This window comes from Suncus etruscus, chromosome 1 (assembly GCF_024139225.1).
Source record: "Suncus etruscus isolate mSunEtr1 chromosome 1, mSunEtr1.pri.cur, whole genome shotgun sequence".
NCBI lineage: Eukaryota > Metazoa > Chordata > Mammalia > Eulipotyphla > Soricidae > Suncus > Suncus etruscus.
Genome location: NC_064848.1, coordinates 147,716,670 through 147,738,722, shown reverse-complemented (window position 1 = coordinate 147,738,722; position 22,053 = coordinate 147,716,670). Strand labels below are relative to the sequence as shown.

General features: G+C 39.8%; 1 non-coding gene and 1 pseudogene across 1 annotated transcript; one reads left to right on the top strand and one right to left on the bottom strand.

Annotated features, from left to right (window-relative positions):
- LOC126021360 (Y-box-binding protein 2-like) overlaps positions 1-22,053 on the top strand; it is a 58,081-nt pseudogene that overhangs the window by 3,218 nt on the left and 32,810 nt on the right.
- On the bottom strand, positions 19,044-19,150 carry LOC125996130 (U6 spliceosomal RNA). Its single transcript, XR_007491218.1, has one exon. It is a non-coding gene; the product is annotated as a U6 spliceosomal RNA (small nuclear RNA).

The following is a 22,053-nucleotide window of genomic DNA, read 5'->3' as shown; positions in this document are numbered from 1 at the left end:
CCTGGCTATGCGCTCAGAAGTTGCTCCTGGCTTCTTGGGGGACCATATGGGACGCCGGGGGATCGAACCGCGGTCCGTCCTAGGCTAGCGCAGGCAAGGCAGGCACCTTACCTCCAGCGCCACCGCCCGGCCCCCTTATTTTAATCTTTATTTAAGCACCATGACTACAAACATGATTGTAGTTAGGTTTCATTCATAAAAAGAACACTCCCCCTTCATCAGTGCAACTTTCCCACCACCAATGTTCCCCATCTCCCTCCTTCCTTACCCCTACCTATATTCAAGATAGGCATTCTACTTTTCTCACTCATTAACTTTGTCATCATAGTTATTAGTGTGATTATTTCTCTAACTGCACTTACCACTCTTTGTGGTGAGCTTCATATTGTGAGCCGGTCCTTCCAGCTCTCATCTCTATTGTCTCTGAACATTATTATAATAATGTTTCTTATTTTTCTTAAAATCCATAGATGAGGGGCCAGATCTGCCTTGCCCACACTACCCTAGGACAGACCGCGGTTTGATCCCCCAGCATCCCATATGGTTCCCCAAGCCAGAGTGATTTCTGAGTGCATAGCCAGAAGTAACCCCTAAGCATCACTGGGTGTGCCCCCCAAAACAAAACAAAACAAAACAAAAGGAAAACCCATAGATGAGTGAGACTATTCTGTGTCTATCTCTCTCTCTGACTTATTTCACTCAGAGTAATTGTTTCCATGTCCATTCATGTATAGGAAAGTTTCATAACTTCATCTCTCCTTACTGCTGCATAATATTCCATTCTGTATATGTACCACAGTTTCTTTAGCCATTCATCTGTTAAAGGGCATCTTAATTGTTTCCAGAATCTGGCTATTGTAAATAGTGCTGCAATGAATATAGGTGTGAGGAAGGCATTTTTGTATTGTGTTTTGTGTTCCTAGGGCATATCCCTAGGAGTGGTATAACTGGATCATATGGGAGCTCCATTTCCAGTTCTTTGAGGAGTCTCCATATTCTTTTCATAAGGACAAAAGGCATTCCCACCAGCAGTGAATGAGAGTTCCTTTCTCTTTACATCCCTGCCAGCACAGATTGTTCTTGTTCTTTGTGATGTGTGCTAATTTCTGTGGTTTGAGATGATACCTCATTGTTGTTTTGATTTGCATCTTCAAGATGATTAGTGATGTGGAGCATTTTTTCCTATGCCTTTTGGCTATTTGTTTTTCTTCTTTGAGGAAGTTTGTTCATTTCTTCTTCCCATTTTCTGATTGGGTTAGATAATTTTTTCTTGTTAAGTTCTGTCAGTACCTTGTATATCTTAGATATTAGCCCTTTATCTGATGGGTTTTGGGTGAATAATTTCTCTGATTCTGTGGGTGGCCTTTGTATCCTAGGCATTATTTCCTTGGAGGTGTAGCCATTATCCATGTATTGAATCACATATATTTGATTATATTCTACTTATCATACTGGTAAAGCCAGTTCTAGAACCCAATTCTCTTCATTCTTCTTTCTAATGTTACTCACTTAAACTTCACTATCCTTCAGAATAAAATATCCAGACAAAAAGATGTAGGCTTTACCATAAGTGCAGGGCATTTAAAAAAGACCTAAAAGAGGAAAGGTCTTTGAAAAAACCTAAAGAGAAAAATGTAGGATATATTATTTGTCTTCCCTATTTAATCTGTAATGTTGTTATCACAATATTTTCCTTAAACAGAATTATGACCACTTCCCTGTTATAAAATTTTTGATGATTGGATTGCTGGAGAAGGACAGTTCCCTGGGAAGAATCCAAGACCCTCCACATCTCAATCTTTTAAAATTTCTGGAATGTCTCTTATCTTCCTGTTGTTATAATGTGATATTCAGAGATTATAGACTTGGTTGACATTGTGTGTGTGTGTGTGTGTGTGTGTGTGTGTGTTTCAGTGTGTGCCTATGCATACATGTGTTCAGCACACTTAGCCATGCTCATGAGTTTCTCTTGACTCTACCCTCAAGAATCATTCCTGGTGGTAGGGGAGCATAGAGGATGCTGGGTTAGTTGTGTGTAAGGCTTTATTATTGCTTCAGCTTCACACAAATGGATTGGTGAGTATAGATTGCACTGGTTGCAGAACAGGGGATCATGACAACTGTTGGTGGATGAGGAGGGGCTGGGTTTCATGCAGTTGTGGTTTCATGCAGTTAAGGAGGGCACTCTATCACTAAACCACATTTCAGACTTTCCAGTCTCAATTTTGAGATAAATTTATTTTATTTATTTATTTATTTATTTTTTGGTTTTTGGGTCACACCCGGCAGCGCTCAGGGGTTACTCCTGGCTCTATGCTCAGAAATCACTCCTGGCAGGCAGGGGTGACCATATGGGATGCCAGGATTTGAACCACCATGCAAAGCAAACGCCCTACCTTCATGCTATCTCTCTGGCCCTGAGATAAATTTCTACTTAGGAACTGATGCACTGGTCTTGAGAATTCTGGATTTCATGAGAAAAATATTTTTTTTTTTTTTTGGTTTTTGGGTCACACCTGGCAGTGCTCAGGGGTTATTCCTGGCTCCAGGCTCAGAAATTGCTCCTGGCAGGCACAGGGGACCATATGGGGCGCCGGGATTCGAACCGATGACCTCCTGCATGAAAGGCAAACGCCTTACCTTCATGCTATCTCTCCGGCCCCCGAGAAAAATATTTTGTTTCCAAAATTATGAGGATGAAGTCAGACATTTAATATGTTTCTGATGTTCAGTCATTGCCTCCCATTTCTGTCCATCCTCTTCAATTTTAGCTTAGGCTCGCTTGATGCATAACTGAATAAAAAACAGGATGAACATCTAGCTCAGCATCTGACCTATATATGAAATATATCTCCAAGTTTAGATATACCTTGTTCATCTTACTAAATCTGGAGAGTTTTAATTAGTTTTCCTTTAGATATTTTTTCGTTTTTTATTAATATATTTATTTAAACACTTTGATTACAAATATGATTGTAGTTGGGTTTCAGTCATGTAAAGAACACCCCCCTTCACCAGTGCAACATTCCCATCACCAATGTCGCAAATCTCCCTCCTCCCCACCCCAGCCCCGCCTGTACTCGAGACAAACTTTCTACTTCCCTCATTCATTCATATTGCTATGATAGTTCTCAATGTAGTTATTTCTCTAATTGCACACATCACTCTTTGTGGTGAGCTTCCTGTCTTGAGCTGGACCTTCCAATCCTCCTCTCTTTTGTCTCTTAGAATTATTGTAAATAGATATTCTTCTATTGTCAATAAAAGGAACACTTCTATTAATATAGAGGAAAATGATAGGGATCCAAGAGTCAGATATATGTTTGTTGTATTAATTTTTTCATAATTTACTCTTCTAGTTTTCTTTTATTCTTTTTTGTTTGTTTTTGGGCCACACCTGGCAGTGCTCAGGGGTTACTCATGGCTGTCTGCTCAGAAATAGCTCCTGGCAAGCACGGGGGACCATATGGGACACCGGGATTCGAACCAACCACCTTTGGTCCTGGATGGGCTGCTTGCAAGGCAAACGCCGCTGTACTAGCTGTACTATCTCTCCGGGCCCAGTTTTCTCTTATTCATTAGCACACACTTAACTGATAGGAAAGTGTGTCAACCAGGGGCCAGAGAGATAGCATGGAGGTAGGGCGTTGGCTTTGCAGGCAGAAGGATGGTGGTTCGAATCCTGGCATCCCATATGGTCCCCAGAGCCTGCCAGAAGTGATTTCTGAGCGTTGAGCCAGGAGTAACCCCTGAGTGCTGCCGGGTGTGACCCAGAAACAAAAAAAAAAAAAAAAGAAAAGTGTGTCAACCAGAGTAGACCTTGATAGACCATAGTGTGCAGGAGTAAGGAAGTGATTCTATACCGTTGTTAATTTGTTACATCAAGGTTACTCCCCTTACATGGAACAAAAGGAAGGATCACAGCTGGACCAAATAATTTGTGCTGAACAAGAAAATACTAGCCAATTGACTTATTATTTCACCGGGTGATCCAAGCCAAGAAACTTAGTTAAATGACTGGATTTTGGGGGCCAGAGTGGTGGCACAAGTGGTAGGGTGTTTGCCTTACATGTGCTAACCTAGGACAGACTGCAGTTCGATCCCATATAGTCCCCAAGCCAGGAACAATTTCTGAGCACATAGCCAGGAGTAAACCCTGAACGTCACTGGACGTGCCCCCCCCAAAAAAAAAGGATTGGATTTCTGTTGAGGACATAGCATAAATGAGTTCATTTTGGCAGAAATGAGAGTACTTTATTTATTTTTGTTTTGTTTTGTTTTTTTGGGCTCCACCCAGTGACACTCAGGGGTTACTCCTGGCTATGCGCTCAGAAATCACTCCTGGCTTGGGGGACCATATGGGACGCCGGGGATCAAACCGTGGTCCATCCTAGGCTAGTTCCCACAAGGCAGATACCTTATAGCTTGCACCACCACTCCAGCTCCAGAAATCAGAGTACTTTTATTAGGTACTGGAGTAAATTATAATTTAAAGTTTCTAAACTATGCACCTGAATATCTTTGCTCTCCGGTGACACTGACTCATGGAACAACAATTTTTCTGGAAAGCTTCCCCATCTCTTCCATGGAAATCCTAACAACCTTACAAATCCTATTAAAATACAATCAGTCTCACGATCATTCATTGATAATGATGATCGCTCTCTACTATTTGCAATTAGCCATAGACAATTCTGTTTTCTTCTAGTCCTCTGAGACCTACACAATAGCATGGTTTCCTGATTTTAGCTGTGTTTTCCGTGTGTATGTGCACACTTGCATGCACACATATGGAGGATTCTGGTTATATCCTGAGGGGCTCAAGACTTCCTCCTGTCTGTCCTCTTCATAGGTTGCTCCCAAAAGTGCTTGGAGATTGAGTGAGCCACATGTCAGGCACACACCCTACCCCTTGTATCATCTCTCTGTCTCCTCAGTTCTGTGCCCACCTGCTGCACTAGCTCCTTGAGGGCAAGGATGATATCTTTTTCATCCCTGTTCCTGCAAGGATGTTTTTTTTCTGTGCAACCCAAAGGCAACAATGGTTGTTGTGAAGAGGCTATTTGGAGAGGCTGTAAGAAGAAGCTGTACATGCAGCTCATGTTACTCTGTCTGCTTTTAACAAGGATCTAAGAAAAGTGTTTACACAAAGCATTATTGAGTGTGTGCCAAGGCTGCTTATTGGCTGACCTGCTGGAGCATGAAAGTCAGTTTTATCCAGATATAGGCTATAATCTATGTATGCTACAATCCCAGCTATGGAACAATAAATCTTCAGGATATCTACAACAGCTGGGGGCAGCCTGGCCTCCATAAAACTCTCTCCAAAAGCTCACTAATTCTGAGAACAGAGATCTGGATGCATGCAGAAGACTAGGAGACATAAAACAGCAGCATTTTGCAAAGGTGGTGGGATTGGCTTCTTTCCCCTCTGCTCTTACGTAACTTTTGCATCTGTAAGATTGTGTTTGCAATCTCCTCTTGTTCAGGGAGCTAGGATACTTCTTAGTGATTGCGAGAGTGACTGGTTAATTCTCAAGCATTAGATAGTCAGTATTTGGTACTACTGTTTACATATCCTTTATCATTCCCACATGATTTAAGCTCCTTAACTATTCATATATAAATTGGCACACCATAAGATAACAAACTAGTGGGAGAAAAGAAAGGAGAACAGCAACTTTATCAGTGCTTGCAAGGAAAACAGAACCAGAAGAGATTTACTATAGGAATTGGGGTTGGGAGATAGTACAAAAGATAAGGTGCTTGTCTTACTTGGGGCCCACCAGATTCAATCCACAGCACCGCATATGCCTCTCCCGAGCAGTGCCAGGGGTAATTCCCAAACACAAAGCCAAGAGTAAGCCTTGAGAACATCTGGATGTAAAATAAGTAAACTAGTCAGAAGAGAGAGAAAGGGCATGTATTTAGTGGAAGTTGAAGAAACAGAGCATGTGAATCAATAAAACAAAATCAACCTTTAGATTCTAATGGCAGAAATGGTAGTGGTCAGAGAGGGTGGGGTGATTAGGGGTGTGTGCAACAGGTGGATGGGTCATTTAGACATTGGTGACTAGTAATTAGCCTTTTATAATTCACAGTGAGTTATATTCAGTTGAGGATGTGTGACAATGTGTATCTGAATCTTATACAGTATTGTAAACTAATATTACCTCAATTAAAGAATCCTTTCTTCTCTTCTTGGTCTTGATACTCACTGGAGATTTAGTTCGTAGTAGTGGTACTGGCAGTATGCTTGTACTGTCATGATAAGGCTGTATAATTAGAATTTTGTGGATCCAAGTCAAACACTCACATATGCAAGACAAATACACTACATTGAGTTCTACTCTAGTCCTATAGGCTTCATTCATCTGTTAAAAATCCTATTCTCGTCCCCTAATGATAATAAATACAATACATTAAGAGGGGTCTTTTATGTGATGACACTTTTTTTTTCCTTTTTTCCATTTAGTTTTATTTATTTATTTTATTGTGGCCAAAGTGAATTACAAATCTTACTCAGTGATATTAAGGTACACAGTGACAATAAATGAGGGCCTTTCCACCACCAGTGTTGTCCTCCCTTCATCCCTGTTCCCAAGCATGTATCCCTTATCTCCCTCCTTTATCCCTCAGAATGCTAGTGTAACTGAAAGCATATATGTTAACACTAATGTAAACATTTTTTTTTTGCAGTTCCAGATATTTTTACTAGTGGTTTCTTACAGGTTTAGAGTCAAAGGAGCACTGTAAAAATAATGTTAGAGTGGCAATTATCATTTGCATGGGCCCTCCAATGTATGGGGGTCATGGAAAGGAAAAACTTTGGCCTAAGTACAAGGAGACCCTACCCCTGAAGTTTCCTGACATATGACCATTTCTAGGCTCCAGGCAAACTAGTTTGTCCAATCCTGGTCATTGTCTGTAGTGCCCATACAGTTACATTTTTCACAGTCTCTGTTGTTGGTATGACACTTTGTTTTGTTTTTTTGTTTTTGGGCCACACCCGGCATTGCTCAGGGGTTACTCCTGGCTGTCTGCTCAGAAATAGCTCCTGGCAGGCACGGGGGGACCATATGGGACACCAGGATTCGAACCAACCACCTTTGGTCCTGGATCGGCTGCTTGCAAGGCAAACGCCGCTGTGCTATCTCTCCAGGCCCGACACTTTTTTTATCTAGTAAAATTACCTCATTTTCTTCAGATTTGTAGACCTCTGCCCTCCCATTATAAACTATGATCTGTATTTCTGGATTGAGTGTTAGGATGATTATGTTATTGAGCTGATAATTATCCTGGGGTGGTTTATAAAATAAAATGCATTATGAACAATGTTTTCTCTGCTGTCTGTCTAGAATTCACTATGCAATTATCCACGGAAGTCAACTGAAAATGAGAGCAGGATTGTGCATATCACAACTCTTGAGAATATTCTGAATACATGTGACACCATAATTATCTCAGGCTTTCATTTTTTTTTTTAGAAAACCTTTTGACTCCTTTATTTGTGCTGTGGACTCTTAAGGACAGTTCCAAGTGTTTCAACTGGGCCAGAGTGTCAGAACCACAACTATGTACCACTGGCAGCTCTAGCCTATGAGAGACTGCCAAAGAGAGGGAAAATCTAGGGAGATAGAGTTCAAGTTTATGTCCTGACTGCACCAGCCTACACTGAGATCCACTTTTATGGTCATATTTAGATTACATGTTCTTTAGGATGATGACTGCTTTCTTTTTTTTTTTGGTTTTTGGGCCACACCCAGCGGTGCTCAGGGGTTACTCCTGGCTGTCTGCTCAGAAATAGCTCCTGGCAGGCATGGGGGACCATATGGGACACCGGGATTTGAACCAACCACCTTTGGTCCTGGATTGGCTGCTTGCAAGGCAAACTGCGCTGTGCTATCTCTCCGGGCCCTGATGACTGCTTTCTTACAGCTCTTCTATTACATGTTTCATCAGACCTTGGAAATTAAATTTTTTTCTTTTCTTGTACCTATTTTAATGTCAAAAATGGCCAATATTATTTTTTTGCCCACTTGAAATTTCCCAGAAAAATATCATAGTAGTTATAACATGAATAGCAATAGTTTATACTCTATGCTTAACCTTTCATTGAGCTATTTTCAAGTTAATCATATTGAATACAAATAAATTGCATGGTAATCTCATTAAATTTTATCTCCTTGGAACGTGCTCAATTGGTCAATGAGCAAGCTATGAAGTGGATATTTATATATTTATTTACCTTCCTTTCCCTTTATTCGGTATTGCTATAACTGGAGGACATACACTTGGCTATCATGCTCATACATGTGGTTGTGCTGTTTTCCAGGGGTTATAATTTGGTAGTAGTAATCACATTGGGTGTCACTCATTTTCTCTGTAATGACATACCTTATCTTGTGTACATTTTGGTTGCCAAGGTCCCATTGCTTAGTTGATGATGTGTGCTGGATTGTGGTGCTTTGGATCTCAAATAGCAATGTTGCTGGGACCACATTAGTCATATGAGGATGATGCTGAAGTTCAAACTCAAGACTTCATGATGTCAAGGCAGGTGCTTTGCCATTGTCAACTATCCTTGGTCCCTACTTATAGTTACTTTTATTCATAACATTATATATATATATATATATATATTAGATATGTGAAAACAAAGGTAGGCATAGATATGAGACAACTTGCATAATTTATTCAAAAATCTTTTAAATATCTAAAATATTCTTGCCACTTAGAAAGAACATGGAAGTAATTTAGAATAGAATGAAATATTTAATGATGTTAGATACAATCAAGTTAGAATTAGCAAACTTGGTGGAAGTTACCAACATAACTGATTTGGTAATGACAAAGTTATAAAAGTGAAGTAAGCAGGGAATCAGAGTGATACAGAAGCAGGCAGGCAGAAAGATGGGGAAGACACCCTTCCTCTGGCAATGAATTATTGGGACATAATAAAAGTTCTTGGAATGTAATAAAACCAAGAAATGAAATTTGAAGAAATTATTGAAGCAGGTAGATAGGGATGGGCCACCTTTCCCCAAAGTAATGAGTTCTTGGAATGTAATAACAGTTCTGGGGTATAATAAAACTAAGAGATAGAATTTAAAGAAGTTACACTAGCTCTAAGACTGTCAGAACCCACCTAGTGGACATAGGAACTAAGACCCAATAAGAAATCTAGCGGATGCCACTGCAGGTCCAGAGAAGAGTGGACCCCTATGGGAAATACAAGAGAGAGAAGCTTCAGCAGAAACAAAGACCGGGAAAAGAATGTCATCAGAAAAGACTATCAACTGCTTCCAACTCTCCCCTTTGGCAACCAACCTAGCAGTAGGACTCTTGCCTAGGTAGGAAGCCCCACATGGAACAGGTGGAGGAAAATCCTATATAAGCCATCTTGGAGCAAAAAAAGCAAGCACATGTGTTGCTTGGGTAAATGTTGCCCAAGTATATGTTGCCCACATCTTCCCTCTTGAGATTTGTGCTCATACTTTGATGCTGGGATGTGTACTAGGGCTCTCTGCTTTGAACAAGAATGCATTCTCCTGAGCACATTACTCTCTCTCTCTCATTCTCCTTCTCTCAGAATTTCTAAATAAAACCTGTTTAGAAAACCTGAAATTCTTTTCTAAGAGAAAGGCCTGAATAAGGTCTAGGACTGACTTTTTCTTTGCTGCAAAGAGTAATTTCTTGCTTTAGCCCTGAATCCACTGCTCCCACAGAAATTGGGTGGTAGGGGATTAACTCCTGTGCTCAGCAGAACAAGTGGGTGTCAGGTGCAGTTTCACACTATCTGTAGGGTTGGTGGGATGGGAGTTCCATGTCATGTAGGGACTCAGCATAGGCTTTATGAGTCCTAGATTTTCCTGACATTCCTGGGGTGGCAAATGTGATAAATTTCTTTCTTGAGGATACTGCCTCCCCCTCACTTCACATAGTCATTTGAATAACATTCATTTAAGAATGAATCTATTTTTACTTAGCATAGGAAAAGATCAAAATGTCATTCAAGGTGGAGATAATTATTTTCAGAGATATTCACCACTTTGCATCTCCTGTTTTAATGAAATGGTTGGTTCATATATAATCTGAGGTACTGGTCTAGTCCATAAAATTTTAAATTATATTATATATATTATAATATATATATTATATAGATATATATATATAATATAAATATATTATATAGAAATAATAAAGTAAATTAATCCTTAACAGTTAATATTTTGGGTTTTGGTTTGGAAACTATGCACAGGCAGTATTTTAATGACTTATTTGGAATTTTTTATTGGTCTTGGCCAATTGGTCTAGGGATTACATTTTGAAATATGTAGTCAAGTATTTTACTAATATATTTAATATAACATTCATCAGGGAAGGTTTTTCAAAAGTCTTTAGAAAAATTGTTTATATTTGGGCCCGGTGAGGTGGCGCTAGAGGTAAGGTGTCTGCCTTGCAAGCTCTAGAGTTCAATCCCCCGGCATCCCATATGGTCCCCCCAAGCCAGGGGCAATTTCTAAGCGCTTAGTCAGGAGTAATCCCTGAGCATCAATCGGGTGTGGCCCCCAAAAAACAAAAAAAAATAAAGAAAAATTGTTTATATTTTAAACATGACCTCCAAATCCTTCTGGTACTTCCTATACCCTGAATTTAGAAGGAAATAAGCTTATATATTTCTAACAAGTACACATTGAAATTATTTTAGGGTTCTTATTTGCTCTTTCTTTTTTTTTCTTTTTTGGTTTTTGGGTCACACCGGCTGTGCTCAGAGGTTACTCCTGGCTGTCTGCTCAGAAATAGCTCCTGGCAGGCACGGGGGACAATATGGGACACCGGGATTCGAACCAACCACCTTTGGTCCTGGAGCGGCTGCTTGCAAAGCAAACGCCACTGTGCTATCTCTCCGGGCTCTTATTTACTCTTTCTTATTTGTGATTTATAGTCCTGTCTTCCCACGTAGAATGCACTTTCCCACCCGAAAAATCAAATTATTATTCTTAGAAATTGGGGACAGGAAGGTTCTTGAGGTTGGAGTCCTCTTGGGTGAAACAGAAAAGAATTTCACCTGGGTAAGTGTTTGGGAAAACCTAGGATTAATGAGAATCTGCAATGAATACTTACTTGGTAGAATGCAAATCTCATGTCTCATTGCTCCAAAAGGATGTTGTCAAACTGTATCTGGTTTCCACTTGTTATGCCCCATAGGAAAAATGATTCCTGCCACCTGATTTCTTGGTAGCCAAGGAACTCAGGCTAGAGTGAGGAATTACTCTTTCAGGAAAAGAAAGCCAGTTTTAAATTTGCTGGGTCTGGTTTCCCAATCCAATTTAAGATGCAATCAAGCAAAGAGCAATTTATTGAATGCCACAAACCAACATGCTGGGGTCAACCAAGTGCAGTTGATGACCCCTACCCAATTTACTTTTATACCCAGTTTAGAGTTTTTTCGAATGGAGATTGTGGAGATTTGTTACACATTACATCATTACTTTTAGGGCGCTAGGTGATTGGTAAGACCTAATAAGGACTTTATGACTGTTGAAAGCAGGATGTAAACAGAATATTGGCCTGGGGGTAGGGAATGCAATGTTGCAACCAGGATGTAAATAGGAAGTTGGCCTGGAGGCATTATGGCAAGCTTGTAGCACCTGTGATATTCCAGAAACTTGCTGCATCATTTACCTTAAGAGGCCTTCTGCATCAAGCCCGCCTTTCAAATTCTTCCAGCTATGTCTGTTTTATTCACAGAAAGGAATTTCAGGAGGAGATAGATAGAGAAACAAAACACTATTTGGGAAATAAGGGGAGAAAAGAAAAGCAACATACTTAAGAGAAAACATGGGCTTCTCAGAGTGGAAAGAGCAAAGCAAGAATAGGGGCAAAAATCCCATAAAGTTTAAAAATAAACATCACAGATAGTGGTGTAGGCAAAAGTGACCACAGGGTAAGAAAATATATAACTCAGGGAGATATTCTGGAAAAGGCATGTCCTTTCCTCTGCCAAATTAGCTTAGTTTTCCCAAACTTCCCATAAAGTTCATTGCTAGGATTGTTGCCGAAGGGGGAAAGTCTGGAGCTGTTAATGGTCTTCTTTTGACATTATTATTTTTTTGCCACACCCAGAAATGTTCAGGGGGCAGCTCCTGGCTCTGCATTCAGGAATTACTCATGGAGGTACCCAGGGGATCATATGGGATGTCAGAGACTGAACCTAGGTCAGCTGCAAGCAAGACATGTGTGCTCTCTGTTAGTACTATCACTCCAACCCCTTATTTTGATATTCTTAGCAGACCTTTGTTTCAGCAATGGAATTCCTTCTCCCATAGAATCTATCTATCCTCTGGGATTTTTCATCTCAATAACTTTTCCTGTATTCAGATGGTTTCTGCATTTCAAAGTCCTTTATTAAGCTTTTGGCTGCATTAGTTTACAAATAGAGTTTTTCCAGATTTGCATTTCAAGGGCTTTATGCTTTACCAAGGCTTCCTATGTTTCTACCTGCAACAACAATTTAGCTGTTTCTCCAAGCACTGAGTTTATTAAATGGAGAAGACAACACAGTGAAGGACTAGGAACAGTCAAGGGTGAGGAACACAGACTGTCCTGAGGAAACAGATGTGTTGGTTTTCATCCCTTCTGTAAGGAAGTTCATATATGGTTTCATTTTTAGAGAAAGCAGAAAGCAGAGGGCTTGACTGAGAGAGGCAAGTGGCCAGAATCAGTAAAAACTGAGGAAAGGAACAGAAGGATAGGAAAGCTTAAAGCATTTTCTTAAGTGGGATGCCCAGAAAAAGTAAAAGACCTTTCCCTGTAACATCGTGTGTGTGTATATATATATATATATATATATATATATATATATATATATATGAAACCTGACACCAACAACAGCACAGTGACTGTGTGTGTGTGGGCTTTTATTGACACCATAGACAATGACTTGGGTTGGACAACCTAATATGCCTGGAGCCTAGAAATGGTCTTATGCCGGAGAACTTCAGGGATAAGGTCTCCTTGTATTTAGGCCAAGGCTTTTCCTTTCCATGTTCCTCATATTTTGCTGTGCCTATGCAAACAATTGCCACTCCAACACTATTTTTGCTGTACTTCTTTAACTCATATCGTTAAAAAAAAAAAAAAAGAAGAAAAGCTTATTAAATCTTCTGCTAGGCCATAAATGAGTTAATTGGTGATTCAATGATTTTCAAAAATATACTTGCTACTGAACCTTAAATATATATATATATATATATATATATATATATATATATATATATATATATATATATATATATATATATATATATATATATATATATATATATATATATATATATAAGATTGGGTAAGCACTTTGCATTAGGTTTAACACCTACAAGGAGGGTACATCAAAGGAGTTGGGGCAAGAGAAGGATATTTGAGCCAATTTTCTTGTGAATATCCTGGGTTTATTCTCAGTCTTTGGCGATATCCTTTTTCTAACCCACCTTACCTATGTGGGGCAATGGGTTCTGAGCAAGGACGAACACCATTTTGTAAAAGCAAACATGTTAGGCTTCTCTTTCTCAAGCCTAAATTTCCCTGCCCTAAGCTACCAGTAGCTTATCTGGAAAGGACATGGAAAAGCAATAGAAAGGTAGCCTAGACAGCAGCCAATCATTTAAAAGGTTATCAGAAGCTAACATCTGCTATATGTGGCTTCTGTCCTACAGCGCCAGTGGGATTTCAGTGAATCTACTTTAGGAAGAGTGGGTTGCACGGTGGCAAAATATGAAATATGAAATAATGAAACTACACACAAGTATGTGGGGTCAACACATCTTCTGGCAGGAGTGCAACAAGTTTAATCTTTAAACAGGAGGCTTTATAAGGGGCAAAGCCAGTCATAGGTATAGAGAAGAATGTTTAGAATCTCAAAGCAAAGTTTAACAGTAGACAATACTTAAGCTATGTGGGTGTGAGCTGTAAGAATTCTGAGTTACAAAGGAGAAGGTCACAAATTAGGGCAGCTTTTAACAACTAACTTCAAATGCAAAATAAGGGATTATTAAGAAGTAGAAAAATTCTAGGAACATGGTCTTCACTGAGCTGGGCTCTATTGTTTTAGAGGTTAAGTAAAGGAAGGAGTCAAATCCCCTAAGGTATAACTTCCATTTTCTGAGAAGTGTCAATAGCCCAAGATCTGTATTCTGGCTATGCCCTTGATTACCAGAAACTGAAACTGCAAGGACATATTTGAAAAAGAGAAAAAATATTGTCTTTGCTTTTAGGTGCTAAATATTAACCAGAAAAAGGGTTCTCTTAGTTATCTTTGGTGCTGGAATTTCTGAGCCAAATTATTTGATAGAGGCCATAATTTTGCCTGAGATTTTACAAAGGAGAGATAGCCAAATAATGACAGAAAATGTAATACCAAGCATGGATTTATCTCTTTGGGAATTTCTCAACTATCCACGCAGGGGAAAAGGCATCCACAGCGGGCCTTTTGAGGAACCTTGTGGGGTTATTTTAGTTCTCCATACCAGGGAAATCTAGGGATACATCTGGTATGCTGAGTTTCCCTAAAATGGAGATGTTTATGCATGTTGTAACATATATTCCCTCATCTCTCCCTGTATAAATTTACTTGTGACTTCGAACTTGGGCAGGATCATCTCCTCTGGGAGATGGCCCTGACCGACCAGTATGGGGCTTGTATCTCCACATGGAGATTTCTCCAATCTTGCTGGGTTTATGCAAAGGAACAAGCCAAGTTTTTTTTTTTTTTTTCAGTTATCTGGCAAGGTTCAATGTGAAGTCAGAGAGAAAAACTATTTTTTCTTTAGCTGATTAAATTAAATGCATTCTAGCGGGCTTGACTTAAAGCCCACTCCTCTTGGGTAACACATTGGAAAGTATACTTATTGGTTAAATAGACAAGTCATAAGGAACTGAAAGCTGTACATGCAATCACTAGACTGGCTAAAATAGTGGGAACCAAAACTTTACCAGGGAAATCTTATGCTGAATAGAATAGTAGAAGTTAACTCAGATGTATGTTTTATGTGCTGTTACTGAACCTAATTGGAGTCCTGGTCTCCTTTCCAGGCCACACTTGAAATTCTAGAGAGCATATCCTGAGGAGGACTAGCAGTGTGACATCACACAAATGCCAAAAATTTCAGGAAACAGGTATAATGCTATGATGCTTTTGTTTCTGTTGCTTAACTTCTGTGTCATCATTCCAGAGACTGCCAGAAGCGATTTCTGAGCATAGAGCCAGGAAATCTTGTGTAGAACACTCAGAAACCCCAAACAAATTGCATAATCAAAGATTAGGGGAGGTATCTCTGGGGTAACAGTTTGACCCGCAAAACCGTCCATCCACAATCTGGGTAATTGTCCAAGTATAGTCCACAAGAAAACTGGGTGTTCATTCTTGCTGGAGGTCCTGTAGTCAGTGCACTCAGCAGGAGCATCAGGACACTCTGCATTCTGTCTTGGTCCTGGGAGCTGAGTCAGCCAAATCTGCAGGGGATCCTTTTCATGTAGGCTGTGACTCTCCACTGCAAGGAATAAGAAGGTTCCTGCATCTTCAATCCTGCAACTTAAACAGCTGTTGGGGTAGAGATAATAAAATAAGGTACTAAAATCCAGTTTCCTGGAGAGACAGGCTGTGAGACCATTGCCTTTACTGCACTGAGTCAGACAGAAATGCCTCCCACACCTGGTATTAATTCTTTTACCCTTAATATTAGCTGAGGAAGCCACAATATTTGTTCATTTTCCCGCAAAAGATCAAGCCATCCTTTACTAATCCTCCTAGCACTTGGCCTGCATCTCAGTGGCTTTCCTGGCTCCTGATATGGGTCCTTTGTGTCAGAGATCTCCATACCTTCTGACTGGTTTAAGTTTCAGAACCACTTCTACTGTTACAGTTCTCAGGTTCTTGTCCTCGGGCAGTCAAGATTAAAAGCAGAGGATAAAGGCCATTTCAGTAGGGACTTAATTTTAAGAAAGAAAGGAAAGGGTATGCAACAGCATTGACAGCTGATGTCTGTTTATCCTCAGGTTCTTCAATATTTTTAAGAATAAAAATATTGAGGGGCTGGAGAGATAGCACAGCAGTAGGGCGCTTGCCTTATAAGCGGCTGACCCAGGACCGCAGGTTGTCTACATCCCGGCATCCCATATGGTCCCCTGTGCTTGCCAGGAGCAATTTCCAAGCATAGAGCCAGGAGTAATCCCTGAGTACCACCGAGTGTGGCCCAAAAACCAAAAACAAAAAAATTGAGTAGTAAAAATATTTAGGCTAATAGTTGGAATAGTTGATTGGGAAGCAGGAGTGAAAGGAAAAGGTGTTAAGGGAAAATTTATGAAAATAGATATTAGATGATTATAATATCTTAGATAGGTGATCAGATATAGATGCCTGTTAAGCCTTTCTCCACCCCCACCTTGATCTTCTTGCTCTGGAATTTCACCTTGAAACATCTGGTAACCATTATTCAATGCCCCTCCTAAGAGGAACTTGACATATATGGGCGAAAGAATGGACTTCTGCTCTCTCCTCCTAAGGTTCCTGCCTTATTTGAAAAAGGACAAACTCACCATCTGATTTGACATTGTGTTTGAACCTATACTAGGGATTGGTGCATTCTTTTTTTTTGGGGTGGGGGTGTCCACAACCTGCACCGCTCAGAGGTTACTCCTGGCTCTACGCTCAGAAATCGCTCCTGGCAGACTCAAAGGACCATATGGGATGTTGGGATTTGAACCACAGCCCTTCTGCATGCAAGGCAAATGCCCCAAATCCCTGCTATCTCTCCAGCCACCCAAAGGAATTGGTGCATTCTACAAGTCCTACTTTCCATATCGACCCTCCTCCTAAGGTTCCTTAAACCTATAAAAGACACTTCACCAAGTTGCCTGGGGCTTCCATTTCAGTCTGCATGGCTGTTCCCACGCCCCAGCTAGCTGGAATCAATAAACCTGTGTGCTGATTGCATTTTCTGAAGATTCGTGGTCTTTATTTGAGTCAGTGGGCTTTCATGGACCCTTAACAAAGGAACTCCACAAGTGGGGAAGAACTTGGTGTAGGCCAGCTAACTTAAAGTTAAGGGGATTTTATATAGTCCCTTTTAAAGGTCTGCATTTTGTATGGATTGGCAAAAATGTTTACCGGTGGTATGGCAAGTTTGTGTCTTTTGGGTTATTACCTTTTAGGGTTCCAGAGTAGAAGGGCGAGACTACACTACTGGAATAAAGTTTAACACTTTAATCCATCTGCCAACAGGATTCCACAGCCTGGCTAGCCAGGGGCCATCCCCTAAAGGAGATTAACCCTGCCCCAGATCATGATGAAGATTATATAGGGAAGGGATATAGGGAGGTTCCAGCTTTCTGATGATTCTTAAAATAATAGGCTACCTGGAATGGCCAGGTAGATTGGAGCGGGGTCTATGGAAATAAGCTTGTGAAGCCCCAGTATGTGGTTCACACCATGTGGTCCTTACAAAATGGTGTTTCTTCCTGCTGACAATCTAAGAAGCCTGCCATGTGGTTTTTACAAAATGACATCCTCATAATTAAGGTCATAATTAATGCTCATAATTAAAGTCCCAACATTCCCTCCTTTTCTTATGGACCTGAATCAAATCTTTGACTCTCCTTGAGGTTCTTTATCCTTGTCCCTACTTGTGGGCACAGACTGGGACTGAGCACTCATTAACTTTGTCATAATAGTTGTCAGTGTAATTTATCTAACTGCATTCACCACTCTTTGTGGTGAGCTTCATATTGTGAGTCGGTCCTTCCAGCCCTCATCTCTATTGCCTCTGGGCGTTATTACAATAACATCTTTTATTAAAAAAAAAAAAAACAACCTATAGATGAGTGAGACTATTCTGTGTCTCTCTCTCCTCCTGACTTATCTGACTAATTTCACTCAGCATAATAGTTTCCATGACCATCAATGTATAGAAAAATTTCATGACTTCATCTCTACAGACAGGAAGATCTTAAGGGGCTGGAGAGATAGCACAGTGGGTAAGATGCTTGCCGTGAATGTGGCTGACTAGAGTTTGATATCCAGAACCTCACATGGTCCCCTGAGTTCCTCCAGGAATGATTCCTGAGTTCAGAGTTAGGAATAATCCCTAGTTGATGGTAATCTGCATGTGTGACCTCCCCAAACAAAACAAACAAACAAAAAAACAGGATCTTGGAATAAATTTGCACTATCCTAAGAATATTTGTCTGGCAAAAGAGAGAGCTCAGAAGAAATATTGGGAATAAGGTACTTGTCTTGCATGCATCTAATCCTAATTTGATTCGGTACCACTTATGGTCCCCAGAGCACTGATAGGAGTGATCTTTGAGCACACAAGGAGGAGTACACTCTCAGCACTGCCAGTTTTAGCCCCCCCCCACAACAAAACAAAAAGACAGAAGAGAGGCAGTGACCTAATTCCAGTTAAAAAAAATTGAGCCTTCCAGGAAAAGATTGCTTATAACCCATCCATTTACTCAATTATTCCATCCTTTAATATGGTAAAATAGTGTTAGGGTCCAAAGTCAAAGGATAAGACCACACAATTAGAATCAGCCACAAACCCTATACTGACTGATCAGGGCCATCTCCCAGAGGAGACAACCCCACCCAAGGTCATACGCCAGTTTATATAGGGAGGGGATATAAAGAAGTTCTACATTCTGATGATCTTTAAAATGATTGATTGTTGTCTAGGTTACCTTTCTACTGCTTCTTCGTTTCCTTTCCAGATAGGCTACCTGGTATGGTAAATAGCTTGGGGCCTTGTTTCTCAAGTTGGGCTTGAGAAAGAGAACTCTAACATGTGGTTTACAACATATGGTCCTTATGGTGTCCCTCCTTCTTCAGAACCTAGGCCCCACATGTACTTTGAGTTTTCTCTACTCTGGAGATGCCTATGTTCTCTCTTAGGCAGGTATCTTAACTTACCTCACCTTACCTCTCTTTACTAACCAATAAACTTGTTATATACTTTACTGTTCTTCTATTTTTTTTCATTTTTTAAAAAAATATGGAACGCTTCACGAATTTGCGTGTCATCCTTGCGCAGGGGCCATGCTAATCTTCTCTGTATCGTCCCAATTTTAGTATATGTGCTGCCAAAGCGAGCACTACTGTTCTTCTTTTAAAATTCTTTTCTAGGAGAGAAAAGCAATTGATCAGAAAGCCTAAATAAGGTCCAAGACTGACTTTCCTTTCCTGTAAAGAGCAATTCCTCATTCCAGCATGAGAGCAGAGCTCCCCAAGAAGTCAGTTAGTGGGGATCAACTCCCACAATACAGAACAAGTAGACTTCAGGTGCAACTTGATGGCTGTCTTGTGGGACTGGCGGGACATCAGCAGACTCACCAACTCTAGATTTCTCCAGCCAGTTCTCTGGGTGGCAGATATTGATAGAGAAAGCAACAGGTTTTCTTCTGGGGTCTACCACCTCTCTCACTTCTTTAGCATGAGTCATCCAATAATACTTTTCTGCTAGAGATCAGAAACATTGGAGCTTTTTCATCACTAGCTGCTTGTTGCCTCTTTTGGCATTCAGGCACTTTTAGCTGGACCTAGGGGACCTAGGGGTCCACTTTTGTGTCCCTTTCACAGGGCTAAAAATACATGCTTATTTTACTACTTTAAAGACAAAGAACATTTTCACTATTGCAGAAGAAATAATCCTCTTTGAGGGCAGTTAATGGCATACAAGTGTAAGATGACAAGAAGAAATTGAATTTAAATCTCATTTTGTTTCTGTTTTCTACCAAAAAATGTTTGCTTATTTAAAATGGTAGGAGAAAATTGAAACTGAAGATGGTTAAGGAGATGAAAAGAGAGAATCTATTTTTATCTAAAATGAGTTTTAAAATTTCTTTCTTAATATATTCTGAACTCTTAAAAACTTGCAAATTAAATTGACAGGTAGATCTAAGATGGAAAAATATTTAAGCCATGACAATAAGAAAGAGAATGTTCTATATATTATTCCTTAGCAACATCATGTCATTCAACAAGATTTGAGAAGTTTATTAAAAAAATTTTTTTTTGGGGGGGTACACCTGGTGACTCTCAGGCTATGCACCTGGTGACTCCTGGCTATGCATTCAGAAATCACTTTGGCTAGGGAGACCATATGGGACACTGGGGATCTAATCAGATTCATTCTGGATCTGCTGTGTGCAAGGCAAATGCCCTACCACTGTGCTCTCACTCTGGCCCCTATTTAAAAAGTTTGTATTAAGCAAAAAAATGTTTAATTTTATCATGTTCATCATTTATACCAAACATGAGAATCCTAACAACATATCAATCTAATCTAATCTAATGCTTTCATTAACTAACTTGGTGTCATTGAGGAGAATTTAAGGCTTATAACCTTCACCTTTATTTCAATAAACAACCTCTTACGTCCTTATTAATAATTGAGAATTATATTATTTTTAATGCTGATACATTTGACCAGATTAGAAATTGATCAATCAAACAATTATGCCTAGAATTTACAAATTAGTGGTAGGTATCTACCTAGAGACTATATAATAAGCCAAGTTCTTTCTCTTTTACATTTTTTACTTTATGTAAAGAAAATATATCACACAGAATACATTTGTTTCCAGATAAGTGAGAACAAAGTTATTTTAAAAAAGGAAGAAAAGAAGTAAAAAAGAAAGTAGCAAGCACATTTGTGAAAAATTTTATCTCCAATGAAGTCATTAATACAATGGCAGAAGGTTTAGTAATGTTTTATTGTTAGTTGTCCATTCTGTTAAATTGGTGTGCAAGGATGGCAGACATTGGACGTGTGTGTATTAAATAGGGATGGCAGCATCAAATAAATAAAGTTGTACAGAAATTCAAGGCATTATTACTGATATTGTGGCTTTGAGGGGCATATTTTTAGCTCCCAGGATTTCTGGCAGAAGGAAGATAGAGGGAGAGAGTGCTTGCACTCCAAAACGCACTGGAGATATGGCATACCTGAAGTATGGTCATATTGGTGTCCCTGAAGGGAATTGGATAAGGTAGTGAGACAGAGTCATCAGGAAAATGGTGATTCTGGGTAATGGATCTAGCAAGCATGGCTTTGACTGGGTGGGATTTAGCCCTCCTTCTCCCTCAATATCCAGTTTTTTTGTTGCATGGGCATATATCCATGATCTTTCAAAACTTAGGTTTACATATTTTTCAAGAAAAGAGTGAATCTATGGAGTTGGCCTGGTTTAAACATGGCAACTGTGTTTGTGAGCATGTTCTCCTGGTTTTATAACAATGTTTTTAAATATATATATATATATATATATATATCAATTTTTGGTAGGAAAGTATGATGGGATTATCTAGGACTTGAATGGTAACATCTAGTTGAATCTAGATTTTTTGTTTTTGTTTGTTTTTGTTTTTTTGGGGTCACACTCAGCAGCGCTCAGGGGGTATGGGATGCTGGGATTCGAACCACTGACCCTCTGCATGAAAGGCAAATGCCCTTCTTCCATGCTATCTCTCCTGCCCCTTGAATCTAGATTTTATGTCACTGGAGAAAAGGCTCATGGATATAATGATTGTTATTGTCTCTATAGATAGGCTGTTCTAGATTCTTGGTGTCATTGTTGGAGCAAACATAGAGTCAGTTTATCTAGGCTTCTTCAGTACTGTGTTTCATGCCTCTCTGTGTCCCAGCAGAAGACCAGGGTTTTAGACGTATTGGGTCTTTTGTAGTATTGTTCTTGTAGACTAATTAAGCTCTCTGTACTACTCTGAATCTGAAGATAGGGGTGTAATTGCTTATAGGGGCTTGGCAACAACTAATATAAAAGAACTGAAACTGTCCTACCCACTGGTGCCTGATTAGGATCTGGGCTGATATGGCTGGTACTTTGCATTTGTTGCTACAGATTGAGTGAATAGCATTACAGAACCACTTCCCAGTACATCAGTGATGGAATAGAGATTGGAACTGTTCATAGAGGTCTGTAAAACTTCTACTTTTTTGAAGGTCCCTTTGTATATTTTTTGGTTAATGCTTTCTGGTC